Source organism: Mixophyes fleayi, chromosome 1 (genome assembly GCF_038048845.1).
Source record: "Mixophyes fleayi isolate aMixFle1 chromosome 1, aMixFle1.hap1, whole genome shotgun sequence".
In the NCBI taxonomy this organism is placed as follows: Eukaryota; Metazoa; Chordata; class Amphibia; order Anura; family Limnodynastidae; genus Mixophyes; species Mixophyes fleayi.
The window spans coordinates 256971348-256993051 of NC_134402.1; positions in this window are offsets into that span (position 1 = coordinate 256971348).

Below are 21704 nucleotides of genomic sequence, written 5' to 3' on the forward strand. Positions count from 1 at the left end.
GAAAGCAGGGAAGTAGAGTAAAACATTTGTGCAGTAATGCATCTAGATTGAATGTGAAGACTTATGTATGAAAAGCAATAGTTTAAGTTTGGTTAAACTTGATTTGAAATCCTTCCTCTCAGCAAACGGACAGGGTGTGTCTGTTAGTCCAAACAGAGCCAGGGATGGGCGTTTCCTTTTCAAGAGAAGGTGGGTGTGTCACATGTCCATCAAGCTAAGGCTGGGGGAGGAGTATCAGGTATAAAATCTTGTTTGTATCATTTTTTCACTGATACCAACGCTGGGGTAGCTGGCTGGTCTTGAGAGAAAGCTGGTCTATGTATAGCAAGCGTTTAGGGTCTCCATAATTGCTGTGAAAGTATACGGTGTCAAAACATTTATCATCCTGACAATAAAGCTACATAAAAAGGAAGAAGTTGTTCGCGTGTGCTTCTGCAGTAGCTGGCTCTTGCCACAATATATATATATATATATATATATATATATATATATATATATATATATATACACATACATATATATATATATATATATATATATATATATATATATATGTAGCACTTATCATTAATGTAATAGAAGGGTTAACAAAATTATGTTGAATGCTCTAAGGATCATCATCCTCATTATTATTTTTTTATTTATATATATATCGCCAACATATTCTGTAGCGCTTTACAATTGGGGACAAACATAATAATCTAATAAACAAACCGGGTAAAACAGACAAAGAGGTGAGAAGGCCCTGCTCGCAAGCTTACAATCTATGGGACAATGGGAGATTGACACATGTGGTTAAGTATTCATTTTGCATCTTGGCCCAGCCAGACTGCAAAGGTAAAAGTGACTCACAAGCTAAATGATCCTGTCACACAATGATGTTGGTCAGGGGGTAGTTGTCTTGTGTGAAATTGTGTAACAGGCGGTAACAGGCTAAAGGTAGTGAGGTTAAGAGGGTTGTTGCGGAATATTATAAGCTTGTCTGAATAGGTAGGTTTTCAGAGAACGATTGAAAGTTTGTAGACCAGAGGAGAGTCTTATTGTGCGAGGGAGAGAGTTCCATAGAGTGGGTGCAGCCCGAAAAAAGTCCTGTAACCGTGAATGGGAGTATGTAATGAGGGTGGATGAGAGACGCAGATCTTTTGCAGAACGGAGTTGCCGAGTTGGGAGATATTTTGAGACAAGAGAGGAGATGTATGTTGGTGCAGCTTTGTTAATGGCCTTGTAGGTTAGTAAAAGTATTTTATATTGGATTTGGTAGAAGACAGGCAGCCAGTGTAGAGACATACAGAGTGATTCAACAGAGCAATAGTGATTTGCAAGGAAAATCAGTCTTGCCGCAGCATGCAAAATAGATTGTAGGGGTATGAGTCTGTTTTTGGTAAAAGACCAGTAAGGAGGGAATTGCAATAGTCAATGCGGGAGATGATAAGTGCATGAATTAAGGTTTTAGCAGTGTCTTGCGTGAGATATGTGCGGATTCTGGAAATGTTCTTTAGATGTATGTAACATGATTTAGATATAGAGTCAATGTGGGGAACAAAGGATAGGTGTGAATCAAAGATTACACCTAGGCAGCGAGCTTGTGGGGTGGGATTTATGGTCATGTTATCAACAGAGATAGAAATGTCAGGTATGCTCTTGTTGGTGGGTGGGAATATTATTAACTCTGTTTTAGAAAGATTAAGTTTGAGTTGGCGAGAGGACATCCAAGATGATGTGGCGGAAAGACAGTCAGTTACACGGGACAACACAGATGTCGAGAGATCAAGAGAGGATAGATAGATATGGGTATCATCCGCATAGAGATAATACTGAAAGCCAAAGGAACTTATTAGATTTCCAAGAGAAGCGGTATAGATAGAGAACAGCAGAGGACCTAGCACTGAGCCTTGTGGTACTCCAACTGATAGGGGAAGCGGAGCAGAGGTGGCTCCAGAGAAATTAACAGTGAAAGAGCGATTAGAGAGGATGTAATTTATTTTTCTGGTAGAATTTTATGTCAGTTATATAGCTTTAAAAATATGTGATGTCTTCTTAAAAATGTCAGTATATGTTCTCTTTATTTAACATTTTGTTTTATAATAAGCATTTATTCTCACTATCTTTAATTTTATGCAAGAAATGAACATAGAATAATATATTTTGTTATTTTTATGTTTCCAGGCTTTTTAGCAAGAGGATAGTGATTCTCTAATTGAACCCCTATAGGCCATGTTTAAATGATGTACACTTAAAAGTTGAAAGGGGTCATAAACATCCCAGGTTAGCATGAATATAAATTTCTGAATTAGATCCCTTGGGTTGCATTGAAATTCCCTTCAAAATAAAACAATGTAAAGCAGAATTTAGTGACTTAAGATGGAGGAAGATTTATGCTACTATTGGGGATGAGATTAGCGGCTGATTCAGAAGGCTGCTTTTCAAGGTCACAGAGCTCTGTGCATAGATAAAATAGGGTGTAAATTGTGAAATTGGCAGACAAATGTATTTATAGAAATAAAAATATAGGGAGATATATACTTTAAAGAATAAATCTGATTCTTTTGCTAACTTGTAGCCAGAGACAGAGGGCAGAACATGTTTTGGAACATGTAATATAGCATGTGATAAAATGTAATACTACATTAATAACAAATATAATTTAATAGAAATTTTAAATACAAATTAAATAGTGCAGGAAGATGCCCTAAGCAGCCCATCCTACTTATCTTGAGTCCCCATCCTTTTCACCCACCACTTACCTTGTGTGAATGGTGTGGTAGGGTACAGCATCCTCTTCTCCTCTCAGACTGGGAGTGTGGCTCTGAGCTGTGTCATCATAGCCCAGTATGACACCCTTAGCCCTTTACCAACATGGTGGCAGCAGCCAGCAGATAAATAGGAAACAGCTTCCTGCTGCTGCCCCTCTATGTACCAGCCAACACTCAGTGTGGAGGAGCCACTGGGAAAAACAATGCTGAATGAGTGATTTGGGTTCTCACTTAAACCTTGGCACCCTAGATGACTGCCTAGTTTTACGTAGTTTAAGTACCAGCCCTGCATATACACAAGTTTGCAGTCATTAGAGTATGTGTTGCTACATCTTTACCCCATTAGGAAGAAGAGAGTAGATATATGGCTTTTACTGATTGCACACCAGTGCCACAAAGAATAATCAATATCTTGTGCAGCCATTTTAACAGTCACAATCTACGGCAAGCTGGTAAGGCAGGGGTATATAAGGTTATTCCATTACAAAAAACGAGGCAATAATATGCCTGATTCTGTATAACTATATAAAAACAGTATTTTATTTAATAAAATAATTTATGCTTGCTAATTAATATGATGTTTAGTAGCATATTTAATACATCTACACAAAAAATTTAATTTCTGTTTGAGGTTTTTTAATTCTGGTATTATGATCTGCTTCTCCCCTTAATGATAATTACTGCATGGGAAACCAGGGCAAATTTGGTTTTAGTATATATATATATATACTTGGAAAGTAATGTGTGTGTGTTTGTGTGTGTATGTGAGTGTGTGTGTGTGTGTGTGTGTGTGTGTGTGTGTGTGTGTGTGTGTGTGTGTGTGTTTATTTATGTATAGCAAGTAGACAGGAAAATGACATGGTGTTATTTATTTCACATTGTCTTTGAGAAATAGGTAAACTTTAGCTCACTAGCAGATGTTTAACTAAGATGCAGTTTGACTGCCTCTGCTTTACAGTGCACAACACATGCTAATGCCTAGTCAATTTTTGTGTAATTGTGACATCTGTTTTGGAGAAACAAAATGAGTTAGAGATGAGAGATCTATTTTTGTGAGTCTCAAAAATTGTGAAAAAAGTTGTTCGTTTCATTTACATTATAGTACAATATTTTAAAGGTGAAATTGCTAAAAATAAATTTCTAAACTATTTAAATGTTTTGACAAAAAAAAAGATTGTATAGAAAATTTAAATTAACCAAAAATTAAACAAATCTACATTATAAAACCTTTTACAAAATAAACTGTGTTCTCAATTGTTATTTTAGCATGAAGTTAAGAAAAATTAAACTGCTAAATCGATTCAACATAAATAAAACTATTGAACCTATACTCGGAAATAGTTCAGCAAACCAAACTGTTCCGGTCTACTTCTATTGAATTTCCTGGATTTTTTTCAAGTAGTGAATTAGCATCTCCATTCTTTAGTAATTAGGTTATTCAAGAAGAACTTGTTGAGATTTCAGCTGAATATGCAACCAGTATAGCCTGATATCTTCTGTTTGATTTATATTGCTGCATTGAGAACAGCATACACATATTAGTCTCCTGTTCGAACACCACAATTGAACATCACAATTGAAAATGTTAGTACTGCATAAATAAATGCAAATCCATAATATACACACAATAATTTGATATTCTGTTTCATTTTAAAAATAATAGTAGACAGAGGGCCTGAGTCATTAAGGAGAGCAAAGCATAAAAAGGGAGTAACATTTGCACCTGGGCAAAACCATTTTGCATTGGAGGGGGAGGTACATTTAAAATGTGGGAACATATTTTTAGTTGGGATAGGGCATGTTCTAGATCAACTTTAAATTTCAGTGTAGTAAAGCTATTAAGTATTTGTGTGCTACATGAAAAAACAGCCAGTATTTAACTTATGTGCAAAATAGTAAACTAATTTGCACCCCTTCCATTGTAACATGGTTTGTCCCAGAGAACATTTACTCCTTTTTTGCCTTAATGACTCAGGCCCAGAGTGTATGATACAGCTACAGTTATCATATGCAAATTAGAGACATACTGTGTGTAGAGAAACCATAAGATCAATGTCTCAGTTAATCAGACTGTGGTCTCTGTTTTGTGTCAGAAAATAATCTATATTGTCTGTAAATCTGTAGCCCAAAGTTCATATCCCTTTGTGGAAGCTCGAGTCTACAAAATAGATGAAAATAATTAAGCAATTCATTTGATCAAATTAGTTGTAGTTGCTGTAAAGGTTAATTGCATTAGTAAAAGCATTATCTCACAATGAAATGAATATGCTTTCACCTTATACACATCTAAAAAAAGGTGAACAAATTTAGAAAAATATAGCTAAAATTCAGCATATAGCACATACCATAATAGGTATATATCAGAGTCCCATGCACATATTGCATGGATTCAATTGTGTAAAAGCCAAAGTATTGAAAGAAGAAAAGAGTCCATCAAAATGTAGACATCCATCCAAAGAAACACTTTGTTGCTTTTGCTTAAGCTATAAAAGCTTAGCACACAAAACAAACTGCAATATCAAACACAGATTGTGACTGTTATACTAAGCCTTTTGGGACTGTTATAAAACCAGTGTGAGTCTCAACATTACTAACCATATCTATGTATATATATATATATATATATATATATATATATATATATATATATATATAGTACTGTAGACATCATTCTGAACTAGTAAACCAGGGTCTTTCTTTCAAAACCTAAATTATTTCTAGTGAAAGCAATCTTCTGAGAGTCTGCCTTAGTTACATCCTTCTTAAGCGGTAAAAAAACAAAGTGTTCTTTGACAATGACAAGCATATCCCAAAAACAAATATATTTATATATTTATTGCTTTTAAAATCTAAAGTGTTCTCTCTTTTATAGTCAAAGTGATATTGTAAGGGACAGTCTCAGTGACACCAGGGTGTTTGAGTTTGAGCAGCACCCAACAAAAATACAAAAATGTTCTTTTAAAATCCATTGTTTTTAGTCAAAACAATCTTGCGAGGGGCAGTCTCAGTGTTATTTTTATAAATCGGTCAAAAAACAGGGTGTTATTTGGCAATAATAAACACACCCCAAAAATAAATATATTTCTTTCTTTTAAAATACAAAGTGTTACTAGTTGGAGCAACACCCCCTCCCCCCCCAACAAAATAAAAATATATATTTTGTTAAGAGCAAATAACCTAAATTTAAATTATATTGTAGAGCAATGTCAGAAGAATTGTAAGAAAACAGTTCCTCCTTTCTCTATCTCATTGGGCGTTCACCAGCTGTGATGACAGGAACTACAAGTAGCTCCAACTTGTTCAAGTAGCATTACTCCTCTTGGAAAATATGGATCACTCTACAGATCAGTAGCATCCCAGTACCATCCCAGTACCAGCATTGGCAGTAATAGCATTTTTAGAATTACAGCCTCTACTAGTAAAAAAAGGTCATGCAGGAAGAAAGAAAGAAAGAAAGTGTCCTCAAAAAAGTTCACAGAAAACTTCAGCTCTTGATGTAAGGAGGATTAAGAGACAAATTTCTAATCAATGTGGTGATTTGTCCAAAAAAGGAAAAGATCTAACATTCCATACACCACCGGCAGTGTCAAGATAAGGCTCAGACCATGCCCACTTTTTGTTAGTAGAGGTCCTGTTACTGATAACATCTGTTTTGTTCTAGAATGTCTGTTGCAAAAAGAGAATGCCAAACTCATGCATGCATCTTCCTTAGCTTCCCATGCACCACCTTCTTATTCAGAGTAGGTCTGTAACCCATCTGGTTAAGTGTTTAAACATTTAACCAGTGTCGGACTGGGGCATGAAGGGCCCACTGGGCAATGCAACACTAGGGGCCCACAAAAGGGGGTGTGGTCAGCCATCATAGAGGCGGGACCAGACACTAGAGGGGGAGTGGTCAGTCCACGAAGGACAGCTAGCACCTTAGTGCAGTATATAAAGAATGCAGTGTGTGTATAAAGAATACACAGTCTTGACCTGCCCCTTAGATTGGGCAGAACAGTCACCAAAAATCAGGATTGTCCCACTAGACCAGGATTGGCTAACCTGTGGCACTCCAGGTGTTGTGAAACTACAAGCCCCAGCATGCTTTGCCAATATAAAGCAGCTTATTGCTGGAAGGGTATGCTGGGACTTATAGTTTCACAACACCTGGAGTGCCACAGGTTAGCCAAGCCTGCACTAGACTCAGATCATTTGACAGATTGTCCTACCTGTCCTTGTCACTTTTGCCACCTGTGGCTGCTGGTTTCTTTAGTTGCGGATTGTCTGGATCCTGGAATGTTGAGGGCCGGCCCTATTTGGAAAAAATAATGAGTACATTTAGAAACGTCAACCATCCCTGCCATTAAATAAACAGCACTAACATTTAATAATTAGGCCTCTCTCCAGCCTCAACATTAAAGTAATAGTGCTCACATTTGATGAATAGATCTATTTCCCTCCAACCAACCCTAACATTAAATTAATTGTATTCCCATTTAATAAATAAACCTATTACCCTCCCTCCAAACAGTCCCAGCAATAAATTATTAGCATTTACGTTTAATACATGCATTTCCCACGACCATTCCTAGCATTAAATAATTAATATTTACATTTAATAGATAGCCCCCACACTCAGCCCCACATTCAACTACAGACCCAAACCAACTCAGCATTAAAAGGTCCCATCACCCCCTCCCTATAGTGTTCTCTGTGCAGCCCCCCCTCACTATAGTTTAGCATAGGCAGTCCCCCTATGCCACATAGTAGTGCCCCCAAAACAATGTTATGCCACATAGTGCCCCCAATGTTATGCCACACAGTAGTGCCCCCAAAACAATGCTATGCCACACGGTAGTGCCCACAATGTTACGCCACACGGTAGTGCCCTAAATGTTATGCCACACGGTAGTGCCCCCAATGTTATGCCACGCAAGTGTCCCCGATTCCTATTATGCCTGCAATAGTCCTCTTAATTCACACACATTATATATATATATATTATATGTATTGAAAACTGATGTAATGGGAGATCCCATATACTTTTTACGATATGCGCTACCTTAGTAATTTCTGGTAAAATAAAAAGAAGGTGAAGAGGGTGATGCTGCCACTATTCCCAGGGGGTAGAGTATCCTGACAGTACTCAAAAAAATGAAAATTTACAGGGTTTTATGGGATGGGCGCAAATCAGGGGGGAAGTGGGACACACAAGGATACAAACATACGCACCTATTTGGACTGTAATGTGTCTCTTATACTGGGTGTGTGTAATGATCAACAAAGCTAAATTAATATCAAAACCAATACTAATAACATTGCAATCAGTGTTATCAAGATAAAAAAAAACTGTAATACATAAATGATTTGCAGATCAATAATCATTAATGGCATGAGTGATTCTGCAGCTCTTTTAAGACTCTTCTCCTTATCCTGTAGTAGTCTTCAATCATGGTTATTACAGTATAATTTATAGTGGGAATTGTTTGATTGTCAATAATAGCCTAAATATTGTACTGAGGTATCTGTGTTATGCTGCACAGTCTTAAATGTTATTATATTTATGAATGGTTTATCTGCTTAGGTGTGAACGTTTATTGCAGAGAGTGCAGTAGTCAGGGAGGGAGGACTTACAGTAATTTATTCAAAAAACTAGATGACCTGGAAAACAGGAACCAAAGGAATAACCTTACACATATTGCTATCCCAGAAAATCCCCACCTTGTTTATTATCTTAGCATACTACTCCCATTAGCATTAGGTCTTAAAAAGGAGAAGGATACCCCAGATTGAGCAGGCTTATTGCATATGTCCAGAAAGATTGATACCTTCAGTATAGAGCAAAGGAGAAGCTTCTAGGTGAGTACAAGAGAAACCAAACTTTGATGGTGTAGGGCAATAAACTATCTTTTAAGACTTTTTGATCTTAGTCTCACAGAAGAGGAAAGAAGTTTCAGTAGTTTGTAAACATTTGGTAGAAAATAAAAATTTGCTCTACTCTTCCTTGCAAAAGTTAGAATGACAGACAATGACATTTAACGACCCTGCTGAGGCTAGCAACTATTCCCTTCAGAGGTCGCCCTCCCAATGGACATTGATTAGAGATACTATTTCCCCCAACAATGAAAACCCATATCGTTTAACTACACCTACCACTTTGAGCTTTGCTCTAAAGTATGAAATTTGGGTTGTTTGATGATTCTGGTGTCAAAAAATGTATTTCTTACTTCCCACTTTATCGACTGTTTCTATAATTCCTTAATGGTACATCAGAACTTCACATTCTGGGATCTATATAAATTTTGATTTGGTTAAGGAAAATAGAAAAGGGAGTATAAAGAATTTTTTTTTTCTTTCTGTTTGTCATCATGTTGTACACTTTCATTCTTAAACCACTTGAAGAGGCATAAATGAGGCCAGACATGAATCCCCACATTGGAGACAGATTTTGTTTGTTGAGCTTGTAGATAATTTAATAAGGAACATCTTCCAGTAGGTACCTGGCCCCCAGGCAGGGTATGAGCTAGTCATGGCAATTTCACAAATATGTAAAACACCCCATACACACACACATTTCATTCAATTTCTTAAATTAGTTTCTTGAAAGAAACCCACTGGAAAATTGGAAATAATCTACATTAAGAGACAGATGGATCAATGAATGTATATCAGACCCATATAGAAATATTGGAGAGGGGTCATTTTGTTGGAGAAAAACCTGACTTACACCATTTCAGACACATATTTTTACCCTAATGTTTGCTATTTTATGTATTCAAATATGTGACCTCCAATATACTTTTCAGAACATATATGCTCCCATGTTCACCCACAGGACATTTTCCAATACATCTCTCACTGGCTACTTGGGATATGCCTAACTTAATAATCGGTGAGGACTGATAAATACTCAGCCCCCCAAACTATCTACTCCGTGTTGTGATAATCCACGGAAGCTGTTGGGTCTCAGAGACAAATCCTTTACCTTTCACTCTGGTATTTATAATTCATTATCTACAATGGACTATGTTGTGCAGCTGAATCCTTGATCTCATAGGTAATTAAGGTGGACATAGGGAATATTATTATTTCTGACTATGCCCCAATGTTTTTTCTCTCTCTGGCTGCCCCCTGCAGGTCCTCAAAATTCTGAGAACACTCTAAAACTATAATTAAGGGACATATTTTATCATATGCAAAAAGTAGGAAAGGGAATCTAAACAAAGATACCTATGTAATTTAAATTATTGCAGGATAAATTAGGTGTATATGCCACTGACCCAAATGAGACCTCCTTAATCGATCATAAACAAGCCAAACAAATGTTGGAATGTTTCCTTTTGGCACAGGCCCTATTGAAAATGGATCATACTAAAGATAGAGGAACAAAACTAGAAAATTGCTTATAAATATGACTAGAGATAACAGGTGATAAAATCATATATTCACAATCAAATGGGATGACTCATCTTTCCCCTTAATCACATCAATGAAAGTCACTGAAGATTTTTATACTTACTATAAGGAGTTAAATGCTACTATGTCTCCTAGTCCACACTCTTAACTCAGTTATTAAGAGCAGCTGATCAGTATAGTTTCACACTAGCACAGAAAGTAACAATTGAGACTGGAAATCATGGCACAGAAAATGACTAACACTATTTTGCATTTGCAGTTACACAAATCCCCTGGTCCGAATATCCATGTGAATACTATAATTACTAAAATTTTAAATTGCTCCCATATTGTTGGAGCTGTATTTCACTATACATAAACTATGCCCCTCAAGGCATACACATCTTAATTCCAAAGCCGTCTAAAGACTTTTGAGGTCTTCCTATCACCCAATAACCCTTCTGAATCCAGATTTAAAAATTTCATCTTGCCATGATTTTCCAAGAGCCCCTTGCAGTTAAACAAACCATTTTGCACCATAAGGGGTACAACTTCAATATTGTGTATGTTATTACATGCTGCACACATACTGGCCAGATATATTTTTGAACTGAATTTAGAAATTGGCCCTCAAATCAGGTAGACCCCCCTGCAGTCGAAAATATTTTTCCAGCTGCCAATTCTGCACACAAATATGTCTTTGCTCTTAACTCTAAATCAGTTTTGTGACTAAAAATAGGTCTGCAACTTGCATATTATCAGGGTGAATCTCTGATGGAGAAGGATCTATGTATACCTACAGATCAAATACTTAGCAATAGTATACATTAACAATTCACAGCAAGTAGTGCCCTCAGGGTGTTGTCTTACATTAGAACTTGAAAGGTTTTAAGAGATAAAAATATAATTTTGCCACTTTTGAAGCTTTGGTTAGGCTTTACATTAAATACGCAGTTCAATATTGGACAACGATTTACAAAAAAGAACATCTTGAGCCTGGAAAGAATGTAAATAAAAAATAAATAAATCAATATGAGGTATGGGTGATCTCAGTTAAGTGTAAAGACTAGATTTAATTAGATTAATTTACACTGCAAAAGAGACAATTATGGGAGAAATTATCAGTGTGTATAAATATATTATTCTCACATGCTGAGATATAGTTTATTCTGTGACAATGTTATCAACATAAGGTTCTCACAGAGGACAAAAGGACACATCTTGTGGCTGGAGAAACATATACACACTCTCCAGCTGTGAAGAGGGAGTGGCTTTGTGAAGCATGGTGTGCCACAGCTCAGCAATCCTGATCAAATATTATTCTCCTGCAGCAGTGTGTTCTAATGTGAGTGTTTACCCTGGTAGATGAGATTCCCTCTTCATTGCTGCCCAGGTTGATTGTTTGGGCGCTGCCCATGGTAGCCACAATAATAAGAACTTGTTGTGTCCTGCTGTGTCCTCCCTCCAATACCTGGCTAGGTGGCCTGGGGCTGTCTGTCTTTCTCACAGCTCCCACACTTACATGATTTGTCCAGATAGCTGCTGTGTCTGTGGTTATGCCCCAGCGGGACTCCCTGTCTGATCTGTTGTGGGTCCGATGGTTGGATGATTTTTGTCACACTTCAATGCAGAAATCACAGCTAAGGAGTCTGGAAAATGATGAAATACACAATGTTTAACACTGGAAAGTACAAACTGGATGGTGTAGGAATGAGGATTGCAGGGAGATGCAGAAAGCAAATACCAGGAACAAAGCTGATGGCACCTCAGAACTGCAGGCAGAGGATGGCACCTCAGAGCTTGAGGCAGAGGATGGCTCCTCAGGACAGGCGACAGGGGGAGACAAGTGGTTGGAAATGGCACCTCTGAAGTGGTGGCCGGAACTGGCACTACAGGACAGGTGGCCAAAACTGGCGCCACAGGACAGGCGGCCGGAACTGGTGCCACAGGACAGGCGGCCAGAACTGACGTCACAGGACAGGCGACTGGAACTGGTGGGCTAGGCCTCATCTCAGGGAGCAGAACAGTCTTTAATGTCAGAACAGTAAGTGAAGCACAAACAAATCCAGAATGAGGAGGGAAATAAACTGAAGACGGTTCTGTAGGCTTTCGTGGTCTGCGGAGAGGACAATCTTATAAAAAGTGTATATTGCTGGCACAGTAGAGACATCATTTATTAGTTCTTCTGTGCTGCCACTCCTCGTTTGTCAGATGGGGGCATGGACCTCCTGTGAACCTGGAGTTTGTTACACCATAGTTCCTGGTAAACAGTAAATCAGTAGTAGCATTATTAAAAGATGATGTTTGCATTGATTCAGCAGCAGAGGCAGTTGGTTGACGCAAATCAAGAGTATTTGAATTGTGAGAAACATCTGACAGTCTTTTTAATGGGTCCATAAGTAAGGTAAAAAGCTGAGCCAGCTGATATCGTAATAAAATGATATCTGCTTGTAGAGCCTGTAGCTGAGGTAGCTCAGTGATTTGTAAGTCAGACATGTTGCAGGAGTAAGTGAAAGAAAATAATTGCAGGAAAAGTCCCATGAATAAAAATCTGAAGCAGAATCTATTACATGGCTCCAAAGCTGTTTTTTATGCAGGTAATCCTGTTATACTTCAATGCAGAAATCACAGCAAAGGAGTGTGGAATATGGTGAAACACACAATGTTTATTACTGGAAGGTGCAAACCGGATAGTGTAGGAATGAGGATTGCAGGGAGATGCAAAAAGCGAATACCAGGAACACAGCTGATGCAGGTAAACAGATAATATGAAGAAATCCCAGTGAATGGGTAACCCAAAACACAACCGGGAACAGTACGGCAACAACAAAAACCAGCAAGGTCTCCCTGCTGTGTCTCTTGGAATTGAATTGTTAGTCACTCACTCCCTCTACCATGTCCATTTAGACCCTTTCTACAAGTTGCTGGAACTGCTACGTCTATCTGTGTCCTGAACACTGTTTGAGGAGTAAGCAAATCAGAGTCAGCAAGCCAGGGGTCAGATACAACAGGCGTAGTCAAGCCAAAGGAGATCCAGGAGCACAATCAGAGGAAGCCAGGTCGGTACACAGTCAGTCAGAGAGCAAGGAAACAGGCAGGAACGCTGAAGCATAGGAAGACCTAGTTACTCTGGCACCCTAATGGCGTTAGAGCCTCCCTTAAATAGATAGAGGACTGCACTGATTGGTGGACAGTGGATTCAGCGGTCAGAACAGCTGACCGCCCACAGAAGCCGCAAGCAGCATCCTCGTTGCCAAGCAGTGAGAAAGCAATAGGTTGTGCATGCGCCCAGAGGCCTGATCAGCAAGAAGGAGATGTCCCATTGCCTAGAAATAGCACGTGCAGCTCGAGGAAGGAAAAAATCCCTGGCTGCAAGGAAGAGAGCGGGGATGGCGGCTGACAGTACCTCCTTTGCCTTTTATGAAACCCATCTAACAAACGAGAAGCATGGAGGTCCTCTTCATACACCCACAACCTTTTTCTAGGACCAAACCCTTTCCAGTTGACCAAATACTGAGAGCGTCCACGTAGGTTGCGAGTATCCAAAATATGACTAATCTCACATTCGTTCCCAGCAGCTGTAGCAATGGGATGTGGAAAGGATGGTGTATGAGAGAATTTATTGAGCACCCACGGTTTAAGCAAAGAAATATGGAAAGTATTGTGAATTTTAAGAGAGGGAGGTAGTTGGAGCCTATAGGTTACAGGACTAATTACCTGAAGTACTGGAATGGGCCCAATAAACCATGGGGCCAATTTCATATATGTGGAGAGCCACACCATATCCTGGACTTGTAGAACTGGTACCACTTTCCGCTGAGAGTATGCTGCGAGTTTATACTGCTGAGAAGTCTATAATAATTTCTCATTGGTGGCAGCCCAGACTTTAGCAAAATCATGTACCATGGAATGAGCAGTAGGAACTGTAACTGTCGGAGAAGAGGAAAAATCGGGTAAAGAAGGGGGAGGAACCAGAGGACACATGGATGTGGTTACTGTGGATAAATTCCGCCCATGGAAGTAGATTACTCCAGTCGGTTTGGTTATTAGTGAAAAAACAGCGAAGAAATATTTTAAGATCTTGGTAAATCCGTTCTTTTTGGCCGTTAGTCTGGGGATGATAGCCAGAATTCAACCCCATCCCCAGATCTTTACAAAAGGCTCTCCAGAACCGGGAGAATAACTGTACTCCGCGATCATATATGATTCACTGCGGACATCCATGGAGATGAAAGATGTCTTTGATAAACACTTGTGCAAGCTTGGAAGCAGAAGGAATGGGACAAAATGAGCCATTTTCGAAAATCTGTCTACAGTTACCCAGATGGTGTTGAAACCACTACTGGGGGTAAGTCGATAATGAAGTCCAGGGAAACACTAACTCAGGGGCGATCAGGGATGTGCAAAGGTAAGAGTAACCCAGACGGAGGTACTTTATTCTGGGCACATACAACACAAGAGGCGACAAATTCCTTAACATCATTGCAAAGGGTAGGCCACCAGTAGTGATGTGACAGTAAGGAGAGAGTCTTCACAAACCCGGCATGACAAGCAAATTTGGTAGTATGAGCCTTAAGGCAACAATGGGGTTCCATATTAGAACAACAATACTGGAGGGTTCAAAAATGTGGGGAGGCTCCGAAGCAGGGCTAAAATCGGACTCAACAAATGACCAAGATAGGGCATCCACCCGAGAATTCTAAGCACCAGAACGGTAGGTGAGTCTTAGATCAAAGCGAGCAAAAAATGAGGACCACCTGGCCTGACGGGGGTTCAAACAATGAGCACCCTAAGGCAGATAAAATTTTTATGGTTAGTAAAAACAATAACCGGATGGAGAGCTACTTCTGTAAGATGATGCCACTCTTCAAGTGCAGATTAAGTGGCAAGATATTCCTTGTCGCTGATGCCATAATTATGTTCAGATGCTGAGAACTTTTTAGAGAAGAAGCCACAAGGATGGAGATCACCAGAAAGGAAATCTTGCAAAAGAATAGCCTCTACTCTAACTGAGGAGGCAACTCCCTCCAGGAAAAAATGTTTCTTTTGGTTGGATTAGACAAGAACAGAAGCAGAAGTAAAAGCCTCCTTGGGGTTGGGTACGTTTTTCGAGTACCACAACCCGACAAGCAGGATACAACAAATAAACACTGATTTGAAAAAAAGCAACGCTGCACATTTCCGATTGGTGGATCATGCTGACCGAAAGAAATTCCGAAGACAGAGGTCTCCGGCACTTCAGTTCCACGTTACTGAACAGTGCGACCTAGATAGCTCTTCATTTAAAGCAGCAATATCAAGAACACGCAGGTTAAGTGGTTAATGAAACACTTAACCCGACATTGCCGCTTTAAATGGAAAGTTATCTAGGTAGCACTGTTCAGTAATGCGCATATCCATACATCCATATATCCTGGTTGTTGAGGTTCTGGTAATCGTTTTTACTATTACCACTGCCTCCTCAGGGTGGCAAATGCAGAGATGGCTTCTGGAGTTCAGTTCCTAGGCCAATCTCTGGGTAAGTGCGATAATGGGGGCAATCAGTGTGGAAAAATGCTTGACAAATTGCCTGTAGTAGTTGACAAATCCATTAAAACGTTGCACTGCCTTCAAGCCAAAGGCTCAAGGCCAATTGATAACAGCAGAGAGTTTTTCTGGATCCATCTGAAGTCCTGAACCGGAGACGATATATCCCAAGAACGGAATTTCAGGGGTTTCAAATATACATTTTTTGAGCTTACAAAACAACCGGCTAGCTCGGAGACGAGAGATGTACTCTTTTACATGGGAACGGTGGGAGATAAGATCACCCTGACCAAACTGGTTTCATGCCGGGTAAGTAAACAGTCATTAATCTATGTCAGCTTTCCTATCACCTACAGCTAGGACTCGTGGAAGATGATGAGACAGTAGAAGTGTCATTAGATGCTGCTAGGGCATTTGACACGATGGTGTAGAGGTACTTTTGGGCAGTATTGTCTAGATTTGGCTTTGGATCCTTTTTTGTCAATTGGGTATGACTGCTTTATCTCTCCCCTAATGCTCAGGTTTGTGTGAACAGGTATGTTTGCCATGATTTTAATCTTGGTAGGGACATGAGGCAGGGATACCCTCAGCCACCTGCTCTATCCACATTGGCCATCGAACCTTTAGCGTATGTGACAAGGGTGCATCCGTATATCCATGGATGACTTTAGGGAACAGGACTAATACCATTTCACTGTATGCAGATGACATGTTGCTGTTCTTAAACTGGATAGACTGGATAGTTGATTCCAAATAAGGTGCACATATACTCCCAAGAGCGGTAGGATAGCGCATTTCACTATGCTTTACCTTGACAAAGCATAGCGAAACGCGCTTTGGCATTATCGTTGCTTGCACCTTAATCCAGTGTATATTTTAGTAGGATTTCTATGTTACTATTTACAGTCTCCTTAAATCCAGAGCTAGCACGGAGAAAATGGCAGGCAGTCAGCAAAACACTCCCCGTAGTTGGTATATCATATAGGCAGCGATAATGTGGGCTGTTCTGCATGTGCATGCTCCGGGAGATGGTTGCTTGTGTCTGGATCTATGGTTTTTAGGGAAACGTGTGTTGTGAACTTCGGGCTCCTCTAGATCAGAGCTAGTGTGAAGCAATAGAGAGACAGTCAGCTACCTACTCTCTATGAATAGCATGCTTAATTGACAGCATTTATACAGATATATTTGTTCTCAGCAAGATATATATAGGGAGTCCACTGCTATATAGGAGCATACATCTGCTACAAAGGGCTTATTGCCATATAGCAATTTGACCACCATAGGAGCCCAATTTAGCTTACCTTTCATAGATTACCTACCTTGAGCCATATGAGTATCTAGGAACGTTACAGATAGTGCTTCCAGCAATATTTATTTTCACATTTTTTTCACTTCTATTCACAAACACTTATATTTTGCTATTTTTATTTTATAATAAAAGTTATGTTTTAATACCCTTATTTATGGTATCCTACTGTTCTTGGGAGTATATGTGCACCTTATTTGAAAACGACTATCCAGTTTTTCCAATTTTAGTATATTGCATTTAGTTATTATTTGGTCGCACCCCTCATATCTTGAATCAGAGGATACTTGACAAGAGTAAAAGATTGGGTTGACTCCCAGTAATCTGTACGATGGAACTTACTTTTTTTTAATGTTGCTATTCTTGTCAGACACAGCATTCTTTGCCCGCTCAGTTATGTGCAGTGATTACCATTAGGAAATTTTCTGGGCTCCAGGTCAATTGGGAGAAGTCTAATATCTCTCCGCTTAATGCATCCTGTCCAGTTGACCCTGTTATTAACCTTCCCCTGCAGTGAACCTCCAGTGTTATTAACCTTCCCCTGCAGTGAACTTCCAGATTCAATTGGGTTTTTGGGTTTCAAATGATATGGGTCACTATATTGACTATAACGATCAGCCAAAAATTGATATAACAAGTAAGGTACATGCCTGGAAACAATTGCTTCTTATGGTCACGGGTTGAGTCAATATCATCAAAATGATCCTGCAGCCGAAGTTCTTATATGTCCAGCTGCAGGCATTGGTTTGGATCCTGTACTCTGTCTTTTGTACAATAGATCATTATATTTTGTCACTTGTCTGGGCGGAGAAATGGGCTTGCATTAAGTTTACCACTTTATGTTGATCTAGGAGAGCAGGAGGACTTGCTCTCCAGAACCTTTGGCTGTATTATTATGCCTCACAGTTGACACATATTAAAAGGTGGTTAATATCCTGGGATTGTACTCATTTTCATGATTATTTGACTACCAAGATTGGCTCCCTGCACTCATGGGCACAATTTCTCCTGGATGTTATATATAGTGTGCAGGAACCCACTTTTGTGTCCCAGGCAGTTAAAGAATGGTATCTCTCAGTTAAACTCACTGCTGCTTCTAAGTAAAAAACAACCTTTAATCCAATACTGATCTTGGTGAGTTGGTGCTTATGGACGTGAGGAATGCCTGGCATAAATATGGGGTTCATCATCTTGGGAATTTGTATGAGAATTGGTTTTGGTGGTCCTTTGAACAACTTAGAGCGGCAGATGGGGTTTCCAGAGGATATTTCTATAGATATTTACAAGTACGCCATGCTCTTGATTCTCAGTTAAGTGGGACTGTTCTACATCTCCTTGATGATCCTTTGAAATTGATGTGGATGAGGCTTGGCCATCGACATCATATCTTGTCCATTTACTCTATCCTTCTGGAGGTGCATAGTAGTGGTGGCCTCTTGGGACTGTGAATCACCTGATAAACTGATTTGGGTCCAGTTAGTGATAAAGACTGGGGTAAGATACTTAACAGCGCATATAAGGTCACTGCATCTGTGAGACTTAAACAAATTCATGTCTTCTTTCTCCATAGGCCCTATGTTATATAATGCATTTGAGACTATCATCACATTGATTAGATCCTAGATTAGATGAGAACTTAGACTAGCCCTTTAGCTGGAGCAAGAGATACAGCAAAAAAACAAGTAACTTTGAGATGCACAGAGCTTGATTCGGACCTAGCTGCGAGAGCTTGAGTTTAGCACTGTACATTGGCTATGGCAAAACACCTCTTCCTCTCCCTGTTCACTCCTCAAAGTCATAGGCTATAGTAAATGTCCTATGCACTAGCAAACAAAGGGCTGCATTCATGAATGTACTTCCTGTTTTGGGAATTGGACAGAGCAATTTTGCCTACAGTACGCTCAAAATCAGTATATACGTGCCTTGATCAATCAGCCCTTTAATTTCATTTTCAGCCCTAGTTTTCAGTAATAATGCTATCAGCTGTTAAAATCAGATATAGTTCAGCGGTTCATTTGCCAGCATATAAGGTCATTCTTTCAAAAAAGTAATCCCCTGCCTCTTTGAAAAAATATTTAAATGAAGAAATATAATAATTTCATCTTACAACACTTTTGCTGATTCTATTTCTTCCATTCCTGCCTATATATTCTCTGGCTTTCTGATAAAATTAAAATTGCTCTATTAATGGATAACTTCAATTGAGGAATGTGCATTTAATATTACAATTATTCTCTTTTTATAATCTCTTAGGTATTATAAAATTGTATGTGTCCTGTTTTCTATATGATTGCTCTTTTTAAGTAACTTTTTAAATAAAACTAAAGTCTCATTCTAGGATTATACAATTTTCTTATTACTACGCTTCATGCCTGCATGGATTAGTAATCTCCAAGGTTTTGTTTTTTTCTTAAATTTAAGTAATATGCGCATGTTAGTTTTCAGATAGCTTAATTGAAGGCCTAGCCATTTTAGTTTTCTCTCTTTGTTACCTTAATATATTACCACTGTCATTTTGACACTCTTAACCGAATCTAATCATATATGTATTGAGCCATATCTAGAAAAGGAAGAATTTTATGGTTGTCAAGCAATACATGTGACATTTTAGTACAAAGGATTGTCTATGACTGTATCAACAAAACAGTGGATGAGCATTTTTAAAATGTTCAAATTTCCAGATGTAAATCCACTGTGATGTAAGCAGTGTTCAATTGCTATCCTGGGATGTACAGCCTAATGGGTAACTAATGCAAAATTTTCACCATGGACACCTATAAGTGAGTGATGGGTTTCAATGCTAAAGTCACATTGTCCTATTTGTACAGTTTAAAAATGTATTGAAATATCACATAGTCAAGATAGGATAGTGTCTTGACACTGTTATTAATTGTTAGGGCTGATGGCAAGTGTCATAAACTTATAGGACAAGTCTCAGAGGTCTTCACCTATAGCAGTCACCTTTCCCGTAAAGCTGAACGTGCTCACAGGTACTCGGATGCCCCCAGGTCTTTAGCTCAAAGTAGTACAAGTTTAAAACCTTACCGTAGCGCAGGTGAGGGTCAGGTGGTAGAAACAGCCGAGGTAAAGGGGTACAGCAGGCAGCGGTAGTGTGGTCCATGCAAGGGTCAGGGCTGGCGGCAAACAGTGTATCCGGGAACAGGCAGAGGTCAAGGTCACAAGCAATATAGCGGAGTCCAGAAGCAAGCCAAGGGTCATACACAGCAGAATCAATCCGAAAGTACAGAACAAAGGAGCAGGTAAGTATGCTAGAAACAGGAACTATAATCAGCAGGGAGGTTAAGCCCTCCCTGCCTAATATACTCAGAGGGGCCAATCACAACCAGGTAAGTGATAATGTTTCTCAGCTGGGAACGCTGGGAGTGAGGTGCGCACGTGCACAGCTGGCCAGCTGGATGGGCTGTGGCGGCAAAGGAGAAGTGTTCCGACTGTCATCATGGTGACAGCCGGGGCAAAAACATGAAGTGACGCCCCAGTCGTCATGACGACGGCTGGGACACGTCCGTGGGGCCGGAGAGAGATGCGGCGGTGCCGGAGCTCCGCAAATAAAACATATGTATGTCCAACTCTATATGAGACCATTTGGGTTTTTTTGTGGGATTTAGAGAAGGTATCCAAAGGACTTATGTAAGAAAGCAAGATAAATGTTGCTTAATAAGGGAAATAAATAGTAAATTGACCTGAAGACAGCAGAGTTAGGAAATCGTAAAATTGCACAGAATTTCTTAAGATTAGAAAATATAAATTAGAGAGACAGTAGCTTAACCAACCAGACACACATTTTTTTTTTAACAAAAAGTATAAAAAGCTGCTATAAGTATTTTTTTTAAGAAACCAACATGTATGAAATCTTAGGCGAAAGCATATGAAAGGAATAAAAAGTTCATAACACTGTGATTTTAAAAAGAAGATAAAAATAACCTTGGTATGTATAAGAAAGCATGCAACTTGAGAAAGAAGGAGACATTGATTTGCATAGTAATACCAAATGGCACGGTGAACTAAAAAACTAATTTTAGAAATTTATCTAAAGGAGCAGTTTCAATGAAAGCACAGTCCAGGTTTACACCAGATAAGATAAGAATATATATGTAGATAGATAGATAGATATTCACACACTATATGGACAATAATATATGGCCACATCTGTAAATTATTAAATTGAGGTGTTTAAATTAGACCCATTGCCAGAGGTGTAGAAAATCAAGCACATGGCCATGCAGTCTCCATGTGGAAGCATTTGTGATACAAAATGAGTTCAGTCACTTCAAGTGTGGTACATAGGATGCCATGCCTGTCTTCTACCTTGCACTGGTCCCATTCTCAGATCACTTTGTTGAACATATGGTCAACCCCCATTGCACTGATAATATTATTAATTGTGTCTCATTTTCACTTAATATATCACCAGAAAAAACTTAGCTATCACCTTCACTTATGCTATTGTCTGCCAACCCTCCCTGCACTGTTATTAATTCAAACCACCCCCAATCACTGGGCACATTTAGGGCTCATACATAATTGTTACAAAAGAAGTATTTTCTTGCAGATGCTTGAAGCATTTCACCTTTGTGGTGATCACACTGGATAGCCATTTATTATAAGGATTATTTTAATGCATTTCTTGAAACATGCAGTACACATTTTTATATATTAAAAGAGAGATATTTGACTAGTAGTTTGCATTTCATGCCATCAGGGAAAGATGTAACAGTGTGGTG